The sequence below is a fragment of the Ambystoma mexicanum genome, chromosome 11 (assembly GCF_040938575.1).
Source record: "Ambystoma mexicanum isolate Mex_15411 chromosome 11, UKY_AmexF1_1, whole genome shotgun sequence".
In the NCBI taxonomy this organism is placed as follows: domain Eukaryota; kingdom Metazoa; phylum Chordata; class Amphibia; order Caudata; family Ambystomatidae; genus Ambystoma; species Ambystoma mexicanum.
Window position 1 is genome coordinate 1,253,628,362 of NC_090934.1, and position 24,903 is coordinate 1,253,653,264.

The following is a 24,903-nucleotide window of genomic DNA, read 5'->3' on the forward strand; positions in this document are numbered from 1 at the left end:
GGAAGTTTGGCTTAAAGGATGTTGGGAACAGGTTTTGCTTTTTTTCCCTAAAGGGAGGAACAGATACATGGCAATAGGCCATTAAGAGACTGGGTATAAGGGTGTCTTTTCCATGGGAAAATTGGGGATACCGCGTCTCATCCAATGAAGCCATGACATGTCCCTGGTGGCCGTCTCCTCCCATGTGATCCTCCCTCATATTGCCACTCCCAAGGTGAGCATCAGGTAGCAGCTGCCATCCAAAGGCCGCATGGGAGGAGGCTACCGCCGGGGAATGCATGATGACTGCTGGTGTATCATTGCCTGGACTGCCACAATTGTTACAATAAGGCTTTACTCCGTTCAAAACAGCATTTGGAGCAAGGGCATATGTCTGTACAATAGTGCAGGGACTAAAGAAAACACAATTCAGTGAGAGGAGCATATGCAAACGTTATTCAAAGGTTGGACCGTAAACCTGAGTCCAAGTTATATAGTCTTATATAACTTGTGATCTGGGTTGTATAAGCCCTGAATGCTTCATACAGTCTCATTCATAATTCTGTTGCTGTTCACACAAAGCCATTCCAAGTTCTTGTGAGGATCACCAAGCCTGCAGCCCCTTAAAGATGTTGTCAGAGGAACATCGTCTGTTTATGTTGGTTGCTAGGCTTCCAGATGACAGTGGTTTCTTCACAGTCAGTCTTGGGTGGATTTTCAAGCCTCAGTCATTTCTGCATCCTCCCTGCCACCCCAGCAAGGGTGGCACACCCAGATCTGAGCTAGCAATTCAATCAAGTCGACCAGGAGCCCGCCAAAGGCCCTTGCTCATCAGTGAGATAGTTGGTGGGTATGCCAATCCCACCAGAATCTGGACTTTTGTTCCTGGCATGTGTGCATTTGTTTTTCTGTGTGCATCTCTTGCTCTCCTTCGACTGCATCGGTCTGTGTGTGTGACTCTCTCGCTCCGTCTGCATCTCTCCCCCTCACCCCCAAGTCTACCCCTCTCTCCGTCTGCACTCGCTCCCTGTTTGCCCTCCCTTCCTCAGTCTGCCCCTCCCTCTCCCCTGCCTGCGTCCCCTCTCTATGTTTGTCCCCCTCTCCCCATGTTTCTTCTCCCTTGTCTGCACCCTTCTCTCCCTCTTCTGACCCATAGCTCTCTTCTCCCAGTCCCCCGCTCCTCATCTCCTTCTGCCACGTTGGGTCTTCAGGCTTTACCAAGCTTTGAGGCAAGTTCAATCAACAAGACGCTTTTATACTGACTGCACCCTGATCTGCGAAGCAGCCTGGGTACAAGTCTCTTATTGACCAACCTGTGCCCAGAGATTGGTAGGGCTAAAGACCCCAATACCGATTGTCTGCTTTCGACCTCTACACACTGCTGCCTCCTCACTGACTCTCCATCTCCAACCGAACTCTGCCTCCAAGGTTATCCACCTTCCTCTTGCTCCGGCTCTCCTCCAGCATCCTTGCATTTCAACTCATTTGTCCAGAATCGTAATATAATGTTGCCACGATTGCGGCAACATTACTAAAATTGCGCCGGAGTGCAGTATTAAAATCCTGCCCCCATTACTGCGCCCAAGCAGAGCGAGGGTGTCCCCCGGTCTCCTTGGACGCAGTAACAGTGGTCAGGGTTTGCGGGAGTGCCTCCCGCTTACCATTACGGTAATCAGGGGGATTTAAAAAATAAAATAAAAAGGACCCTGCAGCATCAACACCACCCCATGTAAGTGGGAGGAGCTGACGCTCCGGGGGTACAAGGATGTCGGTGGCGCACACAGGATTGCCACAGTAAAGGTAAGTGGGGGGTAGAGGATTGCAGGCAGGTGGGCAGAAGTGATCTGATCACTGTACCATGCCTTAATTGCAGTCGACATTTTTTTCGTCTACAGAATTACGGGTGGCATAGTTATCACATAGATTAATTTGTCCCACCTCCAACACCAATCTCTCCTACACAAGTCAAGCTTCTTCTCCACCCTCCAGCTCTTCCATCTTCCCCTCTTCCAACTTCATCCCCCCCCCCCCCCCCGACAGTGGATGCCGAGAAAGAAAAAAAAAATGTTAATTAGGAAAAAGATGATGGAACACAAAGGGCCTCATTAGGACACTGGGGGTAGCCGTGTCCTTATTAAGGGCACGGCTGCCGCCGGTAATGCATTTTTACCGGGGCCATGGAATGGGCATTACTGGGTCATGCCGACCTGCATTGTAACTTATGTGCACCACCAAAGTCTATGAGAGGGCCCGTTCACATCATACAACCCTCATCTCTTGCTGTAATGACTTTGTTGCAAGCTTCTGTCTGTCTGCATGAGATCACTCCTCTTTCCCAGCGCCGGTTTCGATTCATCATCCAGCCTGTCGGGTCACGTGTTCAGAGACTGTTTTGGGTTTCTGGAGCTCCGAATTACTCTGAATTATTTGGATTTATTGCAGCTGGTAATACTGCCATTCAGAGAATGGAATGTTGCTCGTATCTTGGTGGCCTTGACAGTCGGCCCTGTCCCACACAGTTACTCTCCTGTTCAGTCTGAATTCAGAAGGTTGTGGCCTACTGTGATTTTCCTAAGCCATGGCATGGCTTCTACATGTTCGTGTTATTCTATAGTTCTCCATATGTTAGTAATACATTGGTTCCGGCAGGTCCCATAGGTGCTCCTGCAGTTCCATAAGGTTATTTGCATGTAAGGGGGTGTAGCTACAGGGCCATGCAATAGGACATGTTTCCAGATGTGCTCCTGCTGATCCTGTATGATGTGTACAAGAAACTATGCATAAAGAGTGTTATGAGCGGTAACTTTGGGAGTGCAGATGCATGAAAATGCATTGCATACAAGCAGCGCTTAACAGAAGCAATTGATATTGGGATTCGAGTTCAACGAGCTCGGAAATATTCACTGCAACTCGCCAAACGCAGAACTAAAATAGCGGTCTGCCGAGGACAAAGAGATGGGTCACGGTGGTAAGGAGCCAGAGCAGGACCGCCGCTTGTAATAGTGCAGGAGGCTGACTGAAATAAGCAAAAGCGATCAGAGGCAAAAGAGAAGTGCAGCAATTCTCCAGTGATACACAGCATGTACCATAACAAGTGGATTAAAGCGGGAGAGCGAGCAGACAGCATTGCAGAGAACGAGCGCTCACAGAGAATCAGGACAGGCAGGACACGTCTGGTGCACTGCAGAGACCGAGGGATCTGCTTGGAAGGGATGGGCAACTGCAGCAAGCTCGCTAACCTAGCTGTGTAACAAAACCGGAATACACGGGCAGCTAGCACTAGTCATGCGGCTGCCGAAGCACCAAAATGTCCAACGTGCAAGATACAAAGTATCATCTGACGAGTGGGGCGCACTCGGAAGAAACTAGTTATTGACACTGCAAGGGGCTAAACATACATCGGATACAGTTACTATTCCTGGAAGGACGCTGGTGGAGCCTCACGCAGTGTTGCAGAGACACGTGTGTGCAGCTGAGTATGAGAAGAGTTGCACAGTGTGGACTCGTTATGTGCGGCCCGAATTAATGGGAGCACAGATGTAGGCGACCTGCAGTGGGCAGTTTGGAGGCGGATTGGCGGAAGACCGGCAGATGAAGTGAGGACTTTCCCAAATCGGACTAGCAGTGCATTAATAGATGGAGGTGGGGCACCAAAACGAGGTACAATAAAGAACTTAGCACACCGCAGGACCTAGGATTCTTTCTCCAGGCCTGCTGAATCACTGGTTTACATGTAACTAGCCGCAGAAGCACACAGCTGTTAATGAAATGGCTGTAGGGGCCACATACTCCCTCACAGCGCCTTGAGCTTTAGGGGCAAGCAGGCGATATCCAGCCCAGTTAAAGAAGCTGAGATACACAGGTGGTGGAGGTGTATGCGTGGTCAGGTGTTATAGCAGCCCCCCCACAGGAGAGGTTTGAGGTGGTGGATTGGGACATCCAACACAGTGGTGGCTAGATCAACCTCCCAAAAACGGAGCAGCCCTGGTGGAGCCAAGAAGTAGTGAGCCTGTGCAAGGCCAAGTGACATGTGGTGACATCCACTGAGGTGGCTAAGAGCTAGAAGTGAGAACAGTACAAACCTGTAGGTAGAGACGTGGAGTAGTGGATGCAGGAATACAGTGCATACAGTTGTGGTATTGTCAGAGGTTGAAGGTTCCTGACGAAAAGCCTGCAGTGGTGGCGGAGGCAGGAGGAACACAGGAGTGTCAACAGGGCAGACAACCACCACCTCTAGTGGGGCTCCGGAAACGCCAGTGCAAAGGGACAAACCTTGTACCCGACACGACTCAAGAGGTGCGGTGCACACAGTGATAGAACAAACACACCAACACAGGGGCCGCTGCACCACTATAGACCAACAGTGTACTATACCCCCTACAACAGAAAATAGTGCCATGGATACGACAATGGCGTCTAAATCAAGACCAAAGGGAAACAGTCATCAATGGACACATTCGCCAAAACAGCACAGACAGAAGTTACGAGGACAACGGGGCAAGACATACAGGGAAAAGAAGCCACCAGGCGAAGTGACCAACAGATCCTAGAGGCCATAGCAGAGCTGAAATCATCACTGGAATTTAAAATTGATGCAGTCGATATCGATGTGAACCTCCTGAGTCAAGATGTCAGTGCATTGGCAGAACGTACAGGAGTACTGGAGAGAGAGAGGTTAAAGCTAACATGAGCAATTGCAACGCAAATTCCAAAGAAGTTTCCAGGATGCAACAGGTGCGAAACCTGGAGAAAAGGGCAGAAGAGATGGAAGGTTGGGCACGCAGCAATAATGGATGCACTGTTGGGCTCCCAAAAGGAGAGGAGGGCTTGGACCTGACAAATTTCATTGAAAACATGTTGCTGCAAGAGATAGGAGCAGAGTCACTAACTCAGGGGTTCACAGTTGAAAGAGCGCACAGGGCTCTGACGAGAAGACCACCATCCGGAGCCCCACCTCGGCCGATCATCGCCAAGATATTAAACTATAAAGACAGGGAGACGGTCATAGAACATTTTCCGGAAAGGTGGAACGATAAGCAGAGCATCGGCGACCATCATGGCGTACCCAGATTACACTTTCTTGGTGCATAAGCGCAGCTGGCATAGGTTACGCGCAGCTGGCTTGAAATACATGCTGCTATAACCGGCAAAAATGAATGTTTTACATAAAGATTGAGTGGTTATATTCGAGACTCACGAGGATGTGAATACATGGATGGACACTTTCAACTTCCCGTCGGAGATAGACGATCAGGCGAAGAGCAGCAGTGATAAGTGAAACTGTATTCCCAATTTGCTGTATATGTGAACTAATCAGAGACTATTGCGTAGAATAACATAGGAGTTAGAAAATGGCATAGTGATTTACATCTGGCTAAACACAGGAACATTGGCGCTGCCCAGATCTAGACAGTGCCAGAACCACACTATCACCCCCATTAGATTAGGTAGGATACTAGTAGCTTAGTATCCTCCCGCTGCACTCCGAATGCTGGCAGTAGAGCCGGAATCGAAGCGAGTTGGGGGGAGTTAAAGGGAAGTTGGCCTACGGTCACGCATGACAAGTAGAGGGAGAAGGCGGCAATGGGAGGGTGACAATAAATGGATATAAAGAAGATGGGTGAACTCAAGATAGCAACCTGGAATGTTAGAGGGCTGAACAGCTACATCAAAAGTAATAGGGTAATGGTATATTGAAAACAGCAGAAAATAGATAGAGCCCTATTGCAGAAGACGCATTTGACCAAAGACAGACAAGACACCCTGGCACGGGAAGTGGGGAGGGGTAACCCTAGGTTCCACGTACTCGACATATGCCGGGGGGGTGCTGATATGGGTGGCACCGACTGTCCCATTCAAGGTTCTCCAGACCTATCTAGATACAGATGGTAGGATGATCATATTGAAAGGGAGGGTGGGAAACAGAGAAATATGCGTTATCAACACATATGCTCCGAATCAAGACACAGCAGCGTATTTCAGATCCTTGTATGCTAACATAAGCCCGCACAGAAATGGAGAGCTAGTATGGGGTGGGGATTTTAATTGCACGCTGAACCCGGTGTTAGACAGATCAGATGGGAAATGTGTTCACCCAGCCCCGGTGGCGAAGGCCTTGAACACATTGCTACATGCATTTAAGTTGGAAGACGAGTGGCGAACATTGCATCAGCAAGACAGCTTAAACTCCCACTGTAATACTCCCACAAATCTATACACAAGGAGGTGAGTGGTTGGGCGAGTTCACACAGGCGGAATACAAAGCTAGGGTCCTTTCGGATCATGATCCTTTGGTCGTCACGTGGCAGGCTCTACCCCCACGAGCCAAGATTCCTACCTGGAGACCCAGAGTAGAGGCACTAAGACACCGGGTTTCGTGAAACCCTAAGAAAAGAGGTGAAGGAATATTTTCAGCATAACACAGGCAGTGTGCCATCAGCGGGTACACTGTGGGAGGCTTTTAAATTAGTGGTAAGAGGAGTAGCCATACCACAGTCAAAGGGAATGCAAGATGTTATCTTACGGGAATTGCAGGTGGTGTAAGGCAGATTAGAAGCTGTAGCGCAAACAGGGGAGAGGCCCCTAGCTGAGGCACAGGAGGTGACCAGACTGCAACAGGAATGCCAGAAACACCGAGACAGATTAAGTAATTTAAGTTACAGGAGATGCATTGAGAGACAACACGCAGAAGGGGAAAAACTGGGGCATTCGCTAACTTGGCTCTACAAAAGTGAGAACAAACAGGAAGCGATTAGAGCAGTGGCGGGAATAGATGGAGAATTGTACAAATCACAAGAGGGTGTAAATAAATGCTTTCATGAATATTGTAAGCGATTATACGAGGAAGCCTCGGTGTGTGATGTAGCAGAGATACAGGAAGCTCTGTCCAAGATTAAGTTTCCCAGGCTAAGCACGGAAGACCGAGACAGATTAGAAGCCCCCGTTATGATTGAGGAAATAGAGGGCGCGATCAAAGAGCTGCCGTCCAGCAAAGTCCCAGGAGCAGACAGGCTCCCGAGCGAATTCTATAAAGAGTATAAAACCGATCTAACACCACTGTTGGAAATGCTTAATGAATCACTGGAAACGGCAGATTGCCTGGATTCTTAAGAGAGTCGTTGATAGTACCCCTCTTGAAACCCAATAAGCTAGATACAGATTGTAGCTCGTACAGGCCCCTTTGGTTATTAAATCAGGATAGGAAGATAATTACAGAGGTGATGGCACTCAGACTCAGGCCGATCATAGCCAAGCTTATACATTCAGATCAGACAGGATTTGTACCACATAGGAATATTACCAGTAATTTGCATAGATTGCACCATGTGATAGATTGTAATCAAGGTGATACACAACAATATGTGGTGGCATCGCTAGACGCAGTCAAGGCATTCGATTCAGTCAGATGGCCATGGCTGTTGACGGTATTGGAAGGGTTTGGTATGGGACCGACATATATTAAATGGATGCGACTGCTGTACAACGAACCAGTGACTAGGGTGAAAACGGGCACAACAATCTCAGAACAATGGCAATTAAGTAAAGGTACAAGACAGAGGTGTCTGTGATATCCGATGCTATTTATATTGGCAATAGAGCCGCTTGCAATCTGTCTGCGGGACGAATATGGATAGGCAGGGATAGAAACGCCGGAAGGATGACATTTCACATTGTTGTACGCAGAGTATATGTTACTCTACTTGTAGCACCCAGAGACGAATTTGCAATATATTTTAGACGTGATGGATCGATACGCTGCCTATCGGGCATAACAATAAACCCACAAAAGTCGAGTCTGTTTCCATTAGGAGAATACCTTGAAAAGCTGGTGCGAAAGCTGCCAGTGCTGCCAATTAAATGGGAATTAGACACGTTCTGCTATTTGGGTGTGAACATTTATCATGTTCCTCAGATAGAGCATACACAAAACACAGTGAGGGAACTGAACGGGATTGAAAATTCCATATCTTTTTGGGCTAGATTACCACTATCTATGATGGGACGGATGGCGTTACTGAAAATGGTAGTACTCCCGAGACTCCTTCATCTCTTCACAAATATCCTGTTTGCAATTCTGAGATCGTTCTTCAACAAACTACATAGCATAAGTAGGGACTTCCTAGGGCACAATTCAAGATTTAGGGTGGCACTTTGGAAACTCCAGAATGCATATGACTTAGGTGGGATAAAGCTACCCAACTTTGAGGTATATTTTGTTGCCAACCAGTTGCAATTTGTAGCCAAGTGGCTGTCAGATGAGCAAACTCATGAGTCACGATTGTTACACATAACAGCAGTTTTACCTGAAAGAAATCCTAAGAATGGCGAACTCTCGCACAGTCCTGTTACCCAGGTTGATGAGATTGGGGTGTGTGATGTGGCATAGGGCCTGTGAACTCATGGGGGTCGTAGCACCTCATTCCCCGCAGATCCCACTGGTGGCATTAGAGGGAGTCAGTGACCAATTGTGGTTGAATGTCTGAAAATACTGGGAACCTAATGGGGTATTTACGGTAGGGGACTTGATTAAGGAGGGGGTGCCTAAAGAATTTGGGATCCCTGGTGGAGGAGGCGGGAGTGCATCAAGGGCAGCACCTTACACACTCTTGTCTACTACGGACACTCCGGTGGAGATGGCCTGGGACTGACACCCGTTGCACCCAGATGGAACAATTGAGGCATTCTATGTGTCAGAAGGTGGCCACAAGGTCTCGAGGATATAGGAGTTGTTAATGTCCAAAGTGGGGAAAGAGTTGAGACAGACGAGACAGCAATGGGAGGCAGATCTGGGAGAACCAATGTCGGATGCAATGTGGAACAGAGCTAAGGTGTACCACAAAAGGGTGTCTAGGAACACAAGGCTCCAGCAGATTCAATTGTACATAACTCACAGAGTATATTTAACCCTGAACAGAATAGCAAGGTTTGGCCAGGCAGCGATACAAACATGCCCGAAATGTGGGGAGGTGGATGGGGATTTCATTCATATGTTCTGGGCCTGTATAGAGATTGGAAGATTTTGGGAGGAAGTAGCCCAAGCATTAGCAAAAGCAGATATCACATTAGATACCGGATCCCCCTGGCTTGTTTACTAGAAGGATTTGTAAGACCCAAGAAAGTGTGAGTAAATTGAAAGATTTAGCATATATATTAGCGAAACGCAGGATAGCGATGGGTTGGAAAGCACAGGCGAGGCCTCTAGTGCAAGTATGGTGGAAGGACCTGTTAAAATGGGCAAATGCGGAAACTATGGTATGGCAAGAAGCCATGGGTAGGACATCGGACAAGGGGGAGTGGAAGCTTGGAGACAGTTGATTGAGGACTTGGTCACCTCCACGCTAAAGGTTGACCGACTGGAACACAGTCCTGCATAGTCTGGTGTAGACATCAGAGTTGTTGTAGAGAATCAAGAATAAAGTGATGGAATTGTGTGGTATCTAGTTGTCACTACCCTCGCCCAAAACCCCCTCTGGCAAACCCATTGGCCAGGTGGAGTCAGGACTCGGGCCTCTAGAGCCTGGCATCCTCTTCAAAAGCCCTCATGGTGCCAGGCTCATACACCATGAAAAACAATGAGCTTGGGAACTACTTTATTATATTGTCAGCCAACATGGAGGCATCCACATAGCTTGGTTCCTAAGAACCAAGCTATGTGGTCTAGTGTTTTGGGTGTGGTAGCCTAGGGACTACTTTACCATGGCTATTTTGTTGGGGCTATTTAAACCACACCCGAGCAAGACAACACGCTTCGAGTTACTTTGCAGCTTGCAACGTGGGGCTCACTGTATCCAGCTATTCCCTCGAACCTCGGAGAAGCAGAACCTGCAAGGAGACAAAAGGAACATCATTAGCAGCAGCATCTTACCTGCAGTTTTCATCTTTAAACACTCGTAGCTACTGAGAACATCTTCCTCGAATCTGCACGCCTCCCGGACAGAACGACCTGAAAGAGGAAGATAGAGGCAACATTAAAGAATGCAGTAGAGAGATTTACAAATTATGAACTGCTCAAAAGGCTTACCTGGCTGGTCGCCTCTCGGCTGGCACCACTCCGGACATTCCACTCGCGCTGAAGAACACCACGACCTACAAGGAAGGAAAACACAGGTTAGCAAAGGCAAGACTTTGCAGCGCTGCACATAGCGCTTACTTACCGCATCATAGTGCTCTTAATGCGCCATCATTTACCAGCAGGGCTCAACCAAGCCAGTTCGCTGCGTTGAAGCTCTGCATACCTAAGGGAGAAAAAAAAAAAGACATTTTAAACAAAGAAATCATACGGGGGTGGAGGGAGGATACTTATCCCAGTCGGTCAGTCTTGAACACAGTCCTCCTGTATTTTCAGACAGAACCTTCCCCGCAGACCACATCAGGGCAAAGCTGAGAAGCATACCAGCGAGTAACCCGGCTGGGTGGCGTCCCTTTGGATACCAGGTGACCGTAACACTAGTAGGCCGGGATAAGGGTGGGGGATTTGGGGGGTGCCAAGGAACAAACAGACAAAAGTGTTAATGTAACATGACGTATACGGTAATGCAATGTCTGGACAGTAATATTGAAAAATAAATATTGTTTTTAAAAGAAAGGTTATTTGCATTTAAGCATCTGCAAGCTTGCTCAGGATCTCTTGCTTCTTGCGGTTTCTGTGTTGCTGCGGTTAAGCTAATGACAAAATAAAACAAAAGTAGTATGTGTATGTGTCGGTCCTCTAACTTATAGAACTGTTCCCCATATGTTCTTCATGCATTTGGGTGCGTGAGCGTGTCCCGATTGTGCGGATGGCACGTGTGCTTCGTGTCCAATGCTGCTATGTCATGGTGTCTCCAACTAAGTCAGTAGCGTAGCTTCTTGGCGCTTTAGTCAATACGGTCAATTGAAGTTTCCTTAGTTGCACCCTGAGGTTCCTCGTCCACTCTGGGTAGCATTTGCAATGCTCCTGGGCTGTATAGTTCGGTGAGTGGGTACCTCCGGACATACTGGTCTGTCATAGGGGCAATAGGAATCGGCCCAAAATGATATGGGCGATTGCAGCATCTACGGTTCTTCTTCCGGGTCATGGAGTTTATGGGAGGGGGAGCAAGGGTAGAATTCGACCATCCCTCTTCAGGAGTGAGAAAAAAGGCTCAATCACCCTTCAAGGTCAGTGAAAAAATCCAGAGATTCCAAATAGTGCTGGAGGCTCAAGGGAGGGCGAGATTTACAAAAATGAAAATCTCCCAAACACAGCATTAGTAAATGCCAGTGTCAGAAGCACTGCACCACTTTTTGAAACATCACTGAATGATGTTAAGAAGCGCTAGGCTCTACCTTCACATTAATATTGTGATATTGTATTCTCAGTGTGTTACCACCCTCAAAATTGAATATAAAGTCAGGATTCCTGATGTAACCACTCAGATGTAACTGCAAAAAAAGTCAAGGCCTTGCAAAATTCACTATCCAACAGTTCCAGCCATAGTGGACTATAAACGGCTAACTGCATCACAGCACTACATTTTTGAAAAGATGCAGAAAGCAGCGCAATAGTCACTTAAGTGGGGGAGTCAGTAAAGGGGAGTAGGTTAGAACATGCACTATCAGCAGTAGAGGAAGGCTCGTGTCCATCTGAAAACACATGGGCCACAGAAGCAGAACCAAAGACACATATCATACCAAGAATTTAAGGACGGTAAAAGAAAGCCCTCAGAAGCCAGAGGGTTCATGGTGCATTTAGGCCAAATGCAATTCATGACCAAGACTGCACATCAGTGCAATTTTGCGAGAGTTCTTCTTTCCCGAGACAGTACAGGAAAGCACTGGCGGCAGAATGCAGTTTCGGATGACTCTTTTTAGGCAGTTGGTGACACCTGGACCACAGTATGCCTTCATCTACTTCATTGTCCCCATATCTGAAGCGTCTCATCTCCCTCTCCCTCAGTACCTGAGAAAAGAAGACTCTCCTTGAATAAAGGCACACCATTATATGGCAACTGTGCTCCATGGTAAACCTGTTCGTTTACATGTGGAGCTTGTTAAACAGCATGTTTGGACCCAGTGTGTCTGCTAGTCTAAGGGCCTTTCAGCTTTGTTTCAATGACGTAACATTCCGGTATGGGGCCTTAAACAAAAAGTAGCCATTCAAGACCTGGAAAAGAGGCAGAGGCAGAATGCACATGAACCTAGTATGGGAAAGGAACAGTTGCAACCAGCCCTAAATTTAAGTGACAACCAGCCATTTTCAATCCCTAAAAACAGGTAAATACTCCCAACCAAAACAATAGGGAGCTAAAATATCCACAACAAAAAATAGGAATCTGTCACAAACAAGGATCCTGCCCATCTGCTTCCAACCGCAAAGCTCTGGGGCCACGTTTGGTTAAATGGTGCCAGCAGTGCAGTGCCACAGGAAGGAGCCCTAACATTACTACTGCCTGATCTGAAGAGAAACTTTAAGGTCCAATTAGTGCCCTACTATGTTTTTCCTCCCTGGTGCCTCATATAATTTGCATGACTAGCTCCTAGATATCGCACCTTGACCTGTAGCATGCTGAATTGTTCCTTGTGACCGCACCAGGACTCTGCGCTCTCTGGAATATCTACCCTTAACTTCACTCCGGAACGAGTCTCACCCATGGTCCACTTCGTACCCACTGCTGCATGCTCTCTATGGCTTCAATTCCTTCCCATGTTCCCTCATATTCAACCCGGATGAGCTACCGTACACTGTTCATTGCCAGAGACACCAGCCCATGGGTTCAAGAATGCTGCGGTACATATCGTCACGAAGTACCTTACCCGAAGGACACCACTAATGAGACATGGTCCCAGGGACACACCTACTGAGATGTCACCATGGAACACAGCTGATGGATACGCCATGTTGCCCTTCGGGCCTTCCATCAATATTCTCAAACTCTACACTGAAGCACACTGTATGCATACCATCGTAGGCACTCTCACACGGAAATTCAATAATATGTGTTTACAGTACATCTACTACACCTGTGAGTCACAGTCACTTGGAGGCACTAGGATAATGCTCCAAACAGACATCAAGCAAGGGAATGCTATACCTCTCCAATCCACTTACAAATCACAGTCCCGTAAAATGCATCCTAGCACCAGGAGCAAGCAAGGGTCCCTTCTGGATACAAATGCCTCTGTGCTCTCGTAACAGGACACTTCGGAGCAGACCTGTACGCAGAGCACAGGGTACTTCCGATCGGCATGCATCAACATAGCAGCAAAGTTATCTTGCATGTTTCCCCCCTCCCCACTAACCTCCCCTGACCTACGCCCTCCCTTTTCTTTCAGATGTGCCAAAGCGCCTAGAAACCATGCAAGCGGCTGTGGTGAACAATATAAATACCAATGACGTAAAATAGAAATGCATATTTTAATATCCATGAACTACAAGGTGCACAGACGTATGGATTACACACAAGAGAGTTAATACAGATGTTTACTTGCGTAACAAAATTATAACACTGGAAACCGGAATTACATATTTACTGTCTAAATATTATTGCACACCAACCTTCCAAAAACCTTGAGTAAAGTTCTCCCAGTTCAAAAATCTTATCTGGAGCTATGTCGTGACAGCAAAAGGCAGGAGTGGACTATCGGGAATCGAAGTCACTAACCCCAAAGCAACAAAGCCAGCTGGAAAGAAATAGTGTTGGACCAACCGAGGAGGCCAAGAACGAAGAAACCGAGTCCCTCCACTGGGAGGATCAAGCATAGCACAGATCAAGCACCACAGGACAGAGAAGCACGGGCACGAAGGTCACCGGAGAGAGCAAGGCGTGTCCTTTTATATGCAGAGGTTCTACTCTGCTGGAAAATGCTTTACGAAAGCTGGAGTATTGAGGGGTACGACACCGTTGAGAAGCAGGAGTGTGCATGTAAAGGCTGACTGAAGATGGTAAGAGAAAAAGAAAACACGAAGAAGAGCTGCTTAGAAGAAGTGAGGAGCGAGACCGGCCAGGGGAACATTGGGAATGATAAAACCGGAATTTAAGGTGGACACTGTTCAATGTATGCCCAGTTAGCGCAAGTGTATACACGGTATGCCTGCAAGAGGAGCTCAGCAGACTTAGTATTACTGTTTTCCCCTCAGTTCACACGCACGTACAGTAGAGGGCAGCATTCGCTTATTTTCACTTAGAACTACATTAAAGTGAGTCGACAAAGTCGAAAATAAATCTAATGGGTAGAGAGGCCTGAGGAAGTCCGTGTGCGAAGTAATGTAGCTGGGATAAATCTGTCCATGTACAATGTCTCAGAACATGAGACCTTTGGTCACCTGTCTGTAAATCATAAGTCCTTCATTTTCTGTAACAGTGCGTCGATGCCTTATGGGCTGCAAGCGCACTTTACAAATGCAAATAAATAAATAAATAAAATCCTTGGGGAGAGCTGGATTAGTCCAAACCTAATAATGTGGGCAAAGCTGAAAGTCATAAAAAATAATCATTTGCCAAAGACCGATTTGAGGGGCTACTTCATCAATTCCTCTTCAATTGTAAGAAGGGTGTTATTGTGGCATGGGCTGAAGAAACTAGCCCCAAAGGGAAAGGGTGAGGTTGGTTGGCCAGCCGAATAACCAGGCGAGTTCAGAGCGATTCGAAGTCCGACACCCGGATGAACGAGTTTCTGAGACGAGCAACAGGACTACTGACCAAGTAGAATACTTGAAAGGCTACAAAATCGAGCGTCTTGTAAAGCTCATGGCACAGAGGAGTGTGGATACTGCTGAATTAAGATGCCCAGGGCGGTGGGGGTCTGCATGGATGGAGATTTTATGGCTTCGTCCAAGTCTACTCCCAAAATGACTTCTTTACTGGACTTGGAGGCCCCTTCCCCAGAGTGTAATTGACGCTTAGAGAGGAACGAGAAAGAGGGAAGAAGAAAAGAAATCACCATCATTAGAGGCGTCAATCCTCTTCATCTCGAAGTCACTCTTCATCTTCCAAGAAAAAGTGTACATGGCATCAATTGGGGATCATACAAACGGGAATACGAAGGCACCATACTTCCCTACATTATCCTCCACTCCAGAGGAATGAGAAACGCTTAGTAAGGCAATGCGCAAAGTATTTGAGCAAGCCTCAGAAGGCGTAAAGAAATTACTCCCAATCGCCCCCCAACACGACAATTCAGGCACAAATACTCACGGTTCCCACACGCCTCAGAGATCAGGCCCGGATAAAAAATTAAAAAAACAGAACAAATGATACCATTAGTGCTTTCAGCTTCAGTGCTGTGCGACTTGGGACCACCCTCCTAGATATCGAGGGCGGTGGCCCCTTTGAGCATATGCTAGACTTTAGAAATAGTTAGCTCATATCAACAGTTTACAGTCAACAATCATTAAATCAGTGCTGTGAGAAATACATATTTAATCATTTATTAATAGGCAATTTGATAGAAAAAACACATTTAAAGCTTAAAAAAAGCTGTGGGTCAATCCCAATCGCAATACCTAGTAAAAAATTAGAACACCGTCTAAAAAAAGACAATTTAGTAGTGACACATTGACTTGGAGGCAATCTAGTAACATATGTTTAGTTGACACGTATTAGATTTGATGACAAATGCAGGGAGCAATTGCTGTCTTGCACTAATCGTGGAACCCTATATTGAGATGAACAAGTTACTTCTTACCTTGTAACGTTCTTTCGATGGGATGTTCCTCCGACGTATTCCTTATCTTAGCTATCTCTTTCCAGCTTTGCTGGCCTTGGAAATTTTTTCTCTCTAGAGGGTGCTGCGTGTCGATGTCCGCCGAGTCGATGTCCCTCGACAGCTGCCGACGTCATCCTGCCTATAAAGGCCGCGCACAGCGTCCGTTGCTCAGTTCCGTTTTGTAGCCCACAATAATTCTTTCTGGACTAGACTAATCACCCTGAAGGAGCGTAAGCTGCAACAACAAGGGAAGTAGTACTGCAGGGATGGATGGGAGGGTCGATAAGGAATAAATCGGAGGAACATCCCATCGAAAGAACGTTACAAGGTAAGAAGTCACTTGTTCTTCGAAGGGATTGTGTCCTCCGACGTATTCCTTATCTTAGATAGGCTCCCATAGCAGTATTCTGTTATTGGAGGTGGGAGTACTGACTTCATGCTTCCTCTTATTGATGAATAGAGTGCAATACTGCCCTTCCAAACCTAGTTTCCTGACTGGAGGAGGAATCCAAGTTGTAAAACCGTGTAAAGGTATGGACGGACGACCATGTGGCAGCCGCACATATGTCTCGAACCGGCACTCCTCTTTTGAGGGCCGATGAGGCTGCGATACCTCTGGTCGAATGAGCCCTAAGATTTTGAGGGGGCTCTTTTCCTGCCAGTTTATAACATTCCAAAATGGCTAAAATAATCCATCTGGAAATGGTCTGCTTAGTTATCGGTAGCCCCAGCTTGTGACCTGCGTAGCCTACAAACAGCTGGTCTGCTTGTCTTATCCTAGCCAGTCTACTAATGTAAAAACTTAAAAGCCCTTCTTGGGTGCAGCCCGTGTAACCTCTCTTCCTCTTTCCCCGGATGGGGAGGAGGATAGAAAGATGGAAGGGTAATCTTGTGTGTGATATGAAATTCAGAAACCACCTTTGGGAGGAAATTAGGCTTCACTTGCTCAACAACTTTGTCTTTGTGAATGATTGTATGAGGGGGTTTACAAGAAAGAGCTTGTAACTCGCTCACCCTTCTAGCAGATGTAAGTGCTACTAATAAAACAGTCTTAAGGGTAAGAAACAAGAGTGGAGTGGTTAGAAAGGTGTGCCCATCAGGAAAGTTAGGACTAAATTTAAATCCCATAGGGGAACCTGGAATGGTCTTGGGGGATAAACGTTAGTTAACCCCTTTAGAAACTGTATTACCAAGGGTAACTTGAAATAGGATGGTTCTTACGCAGTGCGCTTAAAGATGGATAGCGCTGCGAGATAGCCCTTGATGGTGCCAACTTGAAGGCCTGAATTCGCTAAATAAAGTAGGAAGGACAAAACCATTGGTGTACCACATGAAAAGGGATCGATATTCTTTTCCCTACACCAGCTGCAAAATCTGTTCCAACGGCAGCGGTATAAAGATTTTGTTGCTGGCCTTCTTGCCGAAAGCAACACCTCCATAACGTCATCAGGGAGATCTCAATCCTTGTACCTCAGCCTTTCAGAAGCCAAGCGTGAAGGTTGAGGGTTTTGATGTCTGGATGGAGAACCAGACCTCCCTTCTGTGAGAGCAGATTCTCTCTGAGTGGAAGTCGAATTGGAGGGCAGATGGACAAGTCTAGAAGGTCCGGGTACCACGTTCTCCTGGCCCAATCCGGGGCAATTAGGATCATGGTTTTCCAGAATCTTCTCAACCTCCTGATCATTTGAGGAATGACAGGGACTGGTGGAAACGCGTACAGGAGTGGAAACTCCCAGTCCACTATGAACGCGTCTCCCAGAGCTCCTTGAGCAGAACAGATCGCACTTCCTGTTGACACTGGTGGCGAACAGATCCACCTGAGGGGTTCCCCAAAGGGCGAAGATCTCTTGAAGGACTTCCTGAGCTAGTTCCCACTTGTGGGAGACTGTGCTCTGCCTGCTCAGAGCGTCCGCTGTCAAATTCTTCTCTCCTGCTAGATGAACTACTGATAGAGAGATTCCTTCTTGGATTGCCCAAAACCAGAGCTGCATCGCCTCTCTGCACAGTGGTAGTGATCCTACGCCTCCTCTTTTGTTGAGGTAATGCATGGCCACTGTGTTGTCCGTCATTATCAGGACATTCTTTCCTTGTACAGATGGCAGAAAAGCCTTCAGCGCAAGTCTGATGGCCCTCAGCTCTAACAGGTTGATGTGTAGTCTGGACTCCGATGGAGACCAACGACCGCTGATGGTCAAGTCGTTGGAATGGGCTCCCCACCCCGTGAGTGAGGCATCCGTGACTACTGTTATCTCCGGCCATGGTTGCCAAAACAGTTCTCCTTTCAAGATGTTCTCCTGACAGGCCCACCACTGAAGGTCTCGAGCCACCCTATCGGGAACCTGAAGATCTGTCATTCTCTCTGAGAATTGTGATCACTGAGTTCTCAGTGCCCACTGGAGAGATCTCATTCTCAGGCGAGCCTCTGGCACTAGGAAAATGCAGGATGCCATGAGGCCTAGCAACTTCAAAAAGTCGAAGGCTGGGAGACGTTGGGCATTTTGAAACTTGGTGACGATCTGTAGAATATCTTGAGCCCTCACCTCTGGTGGCGAGGCTTTTCCCAGGGAAGTGTCCAGGATCGCTCTGATGAACTGGAGTCTCTCCGATGGTATCATTTGTGACTTCTTTAAATTGAGGGAGAAGCCCAGTCTGTGAAGGGAGTGGCAAACATAATCTAGCTGGATCTGAGCTTGTTCCGAAGATACAGCTCTGATCAACCAATCGTCCAGGTAGGGGTAGACGTGAATTCCTTCCCTCCTTAGACTTGCAGCCACTACCGACATTAACTTGGTGAAGACCCTCGGGGCGGAGGTCAGCCCAAATGGCAGAACTCGAAATTGATAATGAGAGTTGCCAATTGCGAACCTTGGGTATTTCCTGTGTTTGAGATGGATTGGCACATGGAAATAAGCGTCCTGAAGGTCCAGAGATACCAACCAGTCCTGGAACTGAAGGGCCTGAAGGATCTGAGAGAGAGAGGTACCATCTTGAATTTGTCTTTCCTGAGGAATTTGTTCAATTCCCGCAAGTCCAAGATGGGTCTCAGTCCTCCGTCTTTCTTTGGTATGAGAAAGTAAGGGGAGTACCAGTCCTTGTTCCTCTCCGCTACAGGTACCGGTTCTATGGCACCTTTCTCTAGCAGGTCTAAAATTTCCTGCAAGAGGAGCGGATCTGGAGCTTTTTGAGAGCTGATCCCCGGTGGATGACTCCGAGGTATGCCTAGGAGAGGCAGGCAGTAACCATGTGCAACTGTCTCCAATTCCCAAGCATCTGACGTGATAGCCTGCCATTCCGCCAGATGTTGAGTTAACCTGCCTCCTACAGGTGTCTTGTGAGGGAAGTCCTCAGAGTGGCTTTGGGGCGGCTGATTCAGATGCCGATGGTAAAAAGGCACCTGCTGTTACTGCGGCTTTTGAATATCTACCCCGTCCACCTATGGTAGTTCTTCTTTGTCCCCTTTGAGCCGGTCGTCCTCTACCTCTTCCGAATGCGGAGTAGAAGCGAAAAGACTTGCCTCTCGCAGAGGTTCCTGTGGGACGAAAAGGTGTCTGACGGATCGCAGCGCCTAGGGATTTTGCTGCTGCCTTTGATGTTTGCAGTTTTTCTAAACTGTCATCCACCTTTTTCCCAAACAAAGAAGAGCCATCAAATGGCATATTCAAGAGCCTGGCTTGCACATCTGGGGCAAAACCAGACTTTCTCAACCAAGCAAATCTCCTGGTTGTTGTACTTGCCGCCATTGCTCTGCTGATACTGTCAGCCGAGTCAATACCCATCTGGATGGCTTCGCACATAGCGTCTTTACCGTCCCTTATGATATTTAGGAACGCCTCCCTTTCTTCTCCCTCCGGGATGCAGTCAGCCGCTGTAGAAGCACACTCCCAAAGTGTATGGCTAAATCTAGCTAGGGTGCAAGTTGCATTAATAGATTTTAACGCCATGCTACATGCTGAAAAGACTTTCTTAGCCATAGCATCGTATTTCTTATCGTCCCTGTCCTGTGGGACGGTAGGGTAAGCAGTCTTGATGTCAGTAGAAGATGCTGCCTGTACCACCAGACTTTCTGGGGATGGGTGTTTGGACAAAAACTCCGGGTCTGCAGAAGATACCCTGTATTTAGCAGACAGTTTTATTATTTACTGCCGGGACGACATCTGGGGTTTCCCAGTTCGTCATTATTTTTCTTTGAAGAGCTTTATGAAAAGGTACTACAGGATCCTCCTGTGGACCTTTATCAAGAATATCCGTGAGGGCATCCTGTTGGAAAGCCGGTGCAGGTGTTGACCACCCCATAAATTCTGTAATCCTGGCCATTAAGGCTCTATAAGGGGTTTCAGCATGCTCCCCCGGGTCTGGCCTAGCGAACTCCACCTCTGGGGAAGTGTCTAAACCACTTGCCTCATGTAAGGAATCATGGAGTTCCTTTAATCTGCGTTCCTCTGAGGATAACTCCTCTTGAACTAGGGTTGCAGATCCCTGCAACTCAAATGGCTCTTCTTGATCAGACAGTTCTCCCTCTTCCATAATTGAAGACATTGTTCTCAATTGGTCTGAGCTCACAAAGGGTGTGAAACTCATCTCCAAGGCAGAGGGTGCCAAACTTGTCGTAATCGGCCTCGAAAACGTCGATGTCGTCGACACCGATGTCGAAGGCTTCGAAAGTGGCGTCGAAAACAAAGGTGGAGGCCTCGAGGTCTTCGATAGAATCGGAATTCTGCTCGAGGATATCGACATCGAAGACCTGGGAATAGCCTCTGGGTGCGCCGCAACCGTGACTTTCCTTGGCGTCGATGCCGGTGTCGAGGATGGCGTCGAGTCGACAGACCCGTGTGTCGAAGGTCCCTTCGACAACGGCGAAGACACCGACCTCGGCGTCGACGGATCCTTCGTCGAAGGCGTCGACGGAACCTTCGAAGAAGGATTCGAGGTCTTTGCTTTACTCGAGGGTTCGTGATGCGCTCGAGAAGCTTCCTTCGCCGGGTGCTGCGACTCGCGGCGTTTTGGACCTTCGGGTCTTTCGACCAGAGCATGGCTCTCGGCAGTCTTCGAGGGGGTCGAGGCCGCTTTCTCGAAGACGCTCATCATATTTTTCGGAATTCCTCCCATTCAGCCCGGGAACTATGCTTCGTGGGACAAGGGATTCTCTTAGGTGAAACAGAGGAAGAGGAGGACGAAGAAGGGGATCTTCGGCGTCTCCTTTTCGAGTGCTTCGATCTCGAAGAATGATGGGACCCGCTTCGAGACATGGAGCGCGAATGGTGACGAGGAGACGAATGTCTCGACTTCGTCGAGGAAGAAGAAGCTTTAGAACTCTTACCTTTTTCCAGCTTCCCCCTACGCGCCTTCAGGGCTTTAGCTGTCATGGACATACAGTCCTCACACTCCGAACAATGGTGTTCAGCTCCCAAACACCACAGACAGACCCTGTGAGGGTCCGTTATCGACATCTTTTTTCCACAGTCACGGCATTTTTTAAAGCCGGACCGAGGGGTCGTCGGTTCAGACGAGGAAGCCATCGAGTATGGATTAAATATCTCGAGGAAAATGGAATAATATATGTACGAAACTGAGCAACGATATTCCGAGGCACTGAGTAAGCGCGGAAAAACAGAACTGAGCAACGGACGCTGCGCGCGGCCTTTATAGGCAGGATGACATCGATACAGCGGCTGTCGAGGGACATCGACTCGGCGGACGTCGACGCGCAGCGCCCTCTAGAGAGAAAACATTTCCAAGGTCAGCAAAGCCGGAAAGAGATATCTAAGATAAGGAATACGTCGGAGGACACAATCCCTTCGAAATATGTTTCATCAATCTAGTGATTGCTTGTCTAGATGGAGAAAACTCGACATGTTTCAGTTCTGATATTTTTCCGGAACCTTCTTCAGGAGTTGTGCCACTGTATCTAATAATGTTACAGTAAAAAGCAACAAGAAGTGCTATAAATGCATATCTCAGGCGATAGTTAATCTTGTTGGCAGTGTTAAATTTCGAATTTGAATGTACTTTCTGCAGCTGTTGATATAAAACACAGAAACACAAAAGGAAGAGTAAGCTATAGATGCTATATTTTCTTCTAAGATAGTTTTGTTTTATCAGACCAGGCTAAGTTGGTTAATTACCTAGTCTTGTCCAGGCGAGTGGCTCGTTAGGAGGTTGGTTCCTGATTAAAGCAGGAGTTAGTCCTCTTGGTCCGCTATTGGCTCAATGTAGAGTCGAAAGCGACCTGCAAATTTAATTTGCATTGGTTAATCGACTTACTGTCATGGTAAATAGGCTAAAACTGTACAGCGCATGAAGCGAGTGCAACATTGGCTTACCTCCTAGGGAGAGCCACTCTATCGTCAGAGTTTATTCTCTGAAGGTAATTTTCTTTGTTATTCTTGTGGGATGAATCTTTCCCTGATGTCTCTTTCGGATGGAGCAGATAGACACTATATTGTGCCCACAAGGAAACCAAGGGCGAGATCTCGTTTTAGACAAATGTCCAAAGTACTGTTAATTCAAATGAGGGAAGAAAGCTACCACTATGCTTTAGCTCACCTTTTCGAATCGTATTTGAAGCCTGTGTGGTTGTAGTCCCTCGTGGCTTAACTTTCGTTATTCCTCTTCAGTGTATAGATCGGGACTACGGTGGCTTTGTGGATCTATAGGGAACATAGGAGTGCAGAAGTTGATATGAATGCACTTCTAGATCCTTAAGAAAATATCGTGTAGTATCGTGTGTAGGAGCATAGTTCACCGCGTAGTTTTAATTCGCCATTCAAATGGTGGCAGTCATTATGTCTATTGATATTATTAAATATCTATTTCTCACAGCACTGATTTAATGATTGTTGACTGTAAGCTGTTGATATGAGCTAACTACCTCTAAAGTCTAGCATATTTACTTTCCCGATAAAAGGTAGAGCTACTACCTAGGTAGTACAATTGGGTTTCCCTCCTGTTTGTGTATTCGTTCCCTTTGAGCATATGTCATCAGTCTCTTGGGAGCTGGTGTCAACAGATCCGATACCCTCAGATCCGTTTTCTTAGGCCTTATAGAAAGGTCTGTCTTCAGTTAACCGTGGACAGATTCTTCAAAGCTTAAGGACTCAGTTTACTGGCCTTGAGATGGGGGGACACTTTACGATTATTTTTGAAGACTGTGACAAGGTTTGTCAATGAGTCACAAAACAATCGGAGTACATTTTCAGTGTTTATTATGCAAATAATCTTACAAAAACAGATCCCCTGTTTCGCCAGCTAGCGGTAATCACTGTACTCTTTTCCTTCAACCTTTGAGGGGGTTTCCACCTGCCCATACCAGTATCGCTACTCAAATAGGTCTGGTGACTGGTTAGATTCTCTCTATAGCCAAGTAACACCCTACAACTGTCTAGGTCTGCCTATTATACGGAGTCCTAAAGGCAAGGAAGATCAAAGACAATTGCTGACCATAAATAAAATATTCAAAGAAAAAAAAAATATCACAAATCACCAGTCTTTCTGCCACTTCCAGAAACATAACCACTCCGTTGCTTATGTTTTTTGGTGTTAGAACTTATCAAAACACCGGCCAAGGGTGGTAACCTTCCCCAGATTATTTCATGGAGAGGTTGTTTCGGATTAATTCCCTTAATGCTTTGGATCCATCAAGAATGAACATAATATTTAATCTTTCACTTTCTTTAAAATAAAATCAAAGACGGTTGCTTGTGTCAGTGTTTTAGACTTAGTTATTATACCCCATGGCTAATTCTATGGTTTGTCAGAGAATGGACATGCACAGAACATATTGCATATGGTTGTATGAGAGGCTGGTTTACATATCTAGGATGTATCCTGATATTACTCTATGTTAACCAAAATCGATGAGGGATTGTTAAGAAAAATGTTCAATGTTAGTGGCGATCACATATTACAATACGAGTCGTAATCAAGACACCGAATGTTGAATCTTTAAAAATAAAGATGTCATTTGCAATGTTGCTAAAATAATGTACGAATATTAACCACTATGTTTACACAACTTGTTATTTATATGTGAATATTGCTCAAGACACATTGACCTATTGGAGTCCTGTATCCATGTTACTGTCATGCAACCAATTTATTTAACATGCATTAATATGTGCTTGCTGTGCATTTCTCATCATTTGTGGTCTGCCTCCATGTTGCCACTATATACCGATGTATTGCATATAAGTTCATGACATTTCTGATCTATTAAACATCACCAATGAGCAGGACATCATGCATTTACTCATGTTAAATACTTGCTGTGTACAGATTGAATTGAGTACATTTTGAAGACTGGTTTACAAATTATTCACAGGATATACAAGTGTGTAAAAATGCATTACTCGCTGTAGTCGTTTTTTCTGATTATTTTATCTGCTTAGATTCACATGCAGTGCATATAGTCCGACATCCCGTGGTAATCGTGAAGTATTGCATCTTTCTTTCGAAGATCGAAAAAAGGGACGTCGACATGGGCGTGACTGTACCACTACCAAGGGATCGAAATCAAGATTCGATAAGCATGACCTCCTAGGTGTCTGGCATCACCCTGTAGGCAGGAGCTCCCGCAGGGGAACCAGGAGCTACCAGAGATGCTCCTTTAACGTTTTGTCCATTTTGTATCAACCATTGTGTTTAAATGTATATTGGATGTGTTCTAAGGAACAAGTTACTTACCTGTAACTGTTGTTCTCCAGCATGGGTCCGACATGGATTCACATGCTCATGAATATTCCTCGTCGTCAGGCTGGGAATCCTCAGTAAAGAAAAAATCAGTTTCAGTGTCTGAACTGTCTTTCTACTAGTAACCAATCACTGGTCTCTGTGTCATACTGCGCCCAGCCAATGACTGCCCTCTACCTAAGCCCCTCCTCTGGCAGCCATCTTCAGATTTGGTAGCACGTAAAATGGCAGTAGGACCAAGAGAAGAGCCGCAGAGGGGTTGGAGGGAGGGTTCGAATGTGAATCCATGCCAGACCCATGCTGGAGAACAACAGTTACAGTTAAGTAACTTGTTCCTTCTCCAGCATGGGGTCTAGCATGAATTCACATGCTCATGAATACAAGAATGCACAGCAGTACACACATGCACAACCACAGGAGGCGGCAAGGCTCAACATTACGCATCTCTTACTTCCTCACCAGGCTCACCTTCAAGCAAACAGGTTGCGCAGCACTGCTTGGCTGACTATGGACTTCTCCCTGGAATCCCCGTCGACACAGTAGAATTGCAGATGTCTAGCAGGGGTACATCAG

The 24,903-nt window shown here is 46.7% G+C and overlaps 1 protein-coding gene across 2 annotated transcripts in view; it reads right to left on the minus strand.

Moving 5' to 3' along the window:
- Window positions 1–24,903, minus strand: part of TRIP4 (thyroid hormone receptor interactor 4) — a 1,139,078-nt gene that overhangs the window by 725,159 nt on the left and 389,016 nt on the right. The gene's annotated exons all lie outside the window — the stretch shown is intronic.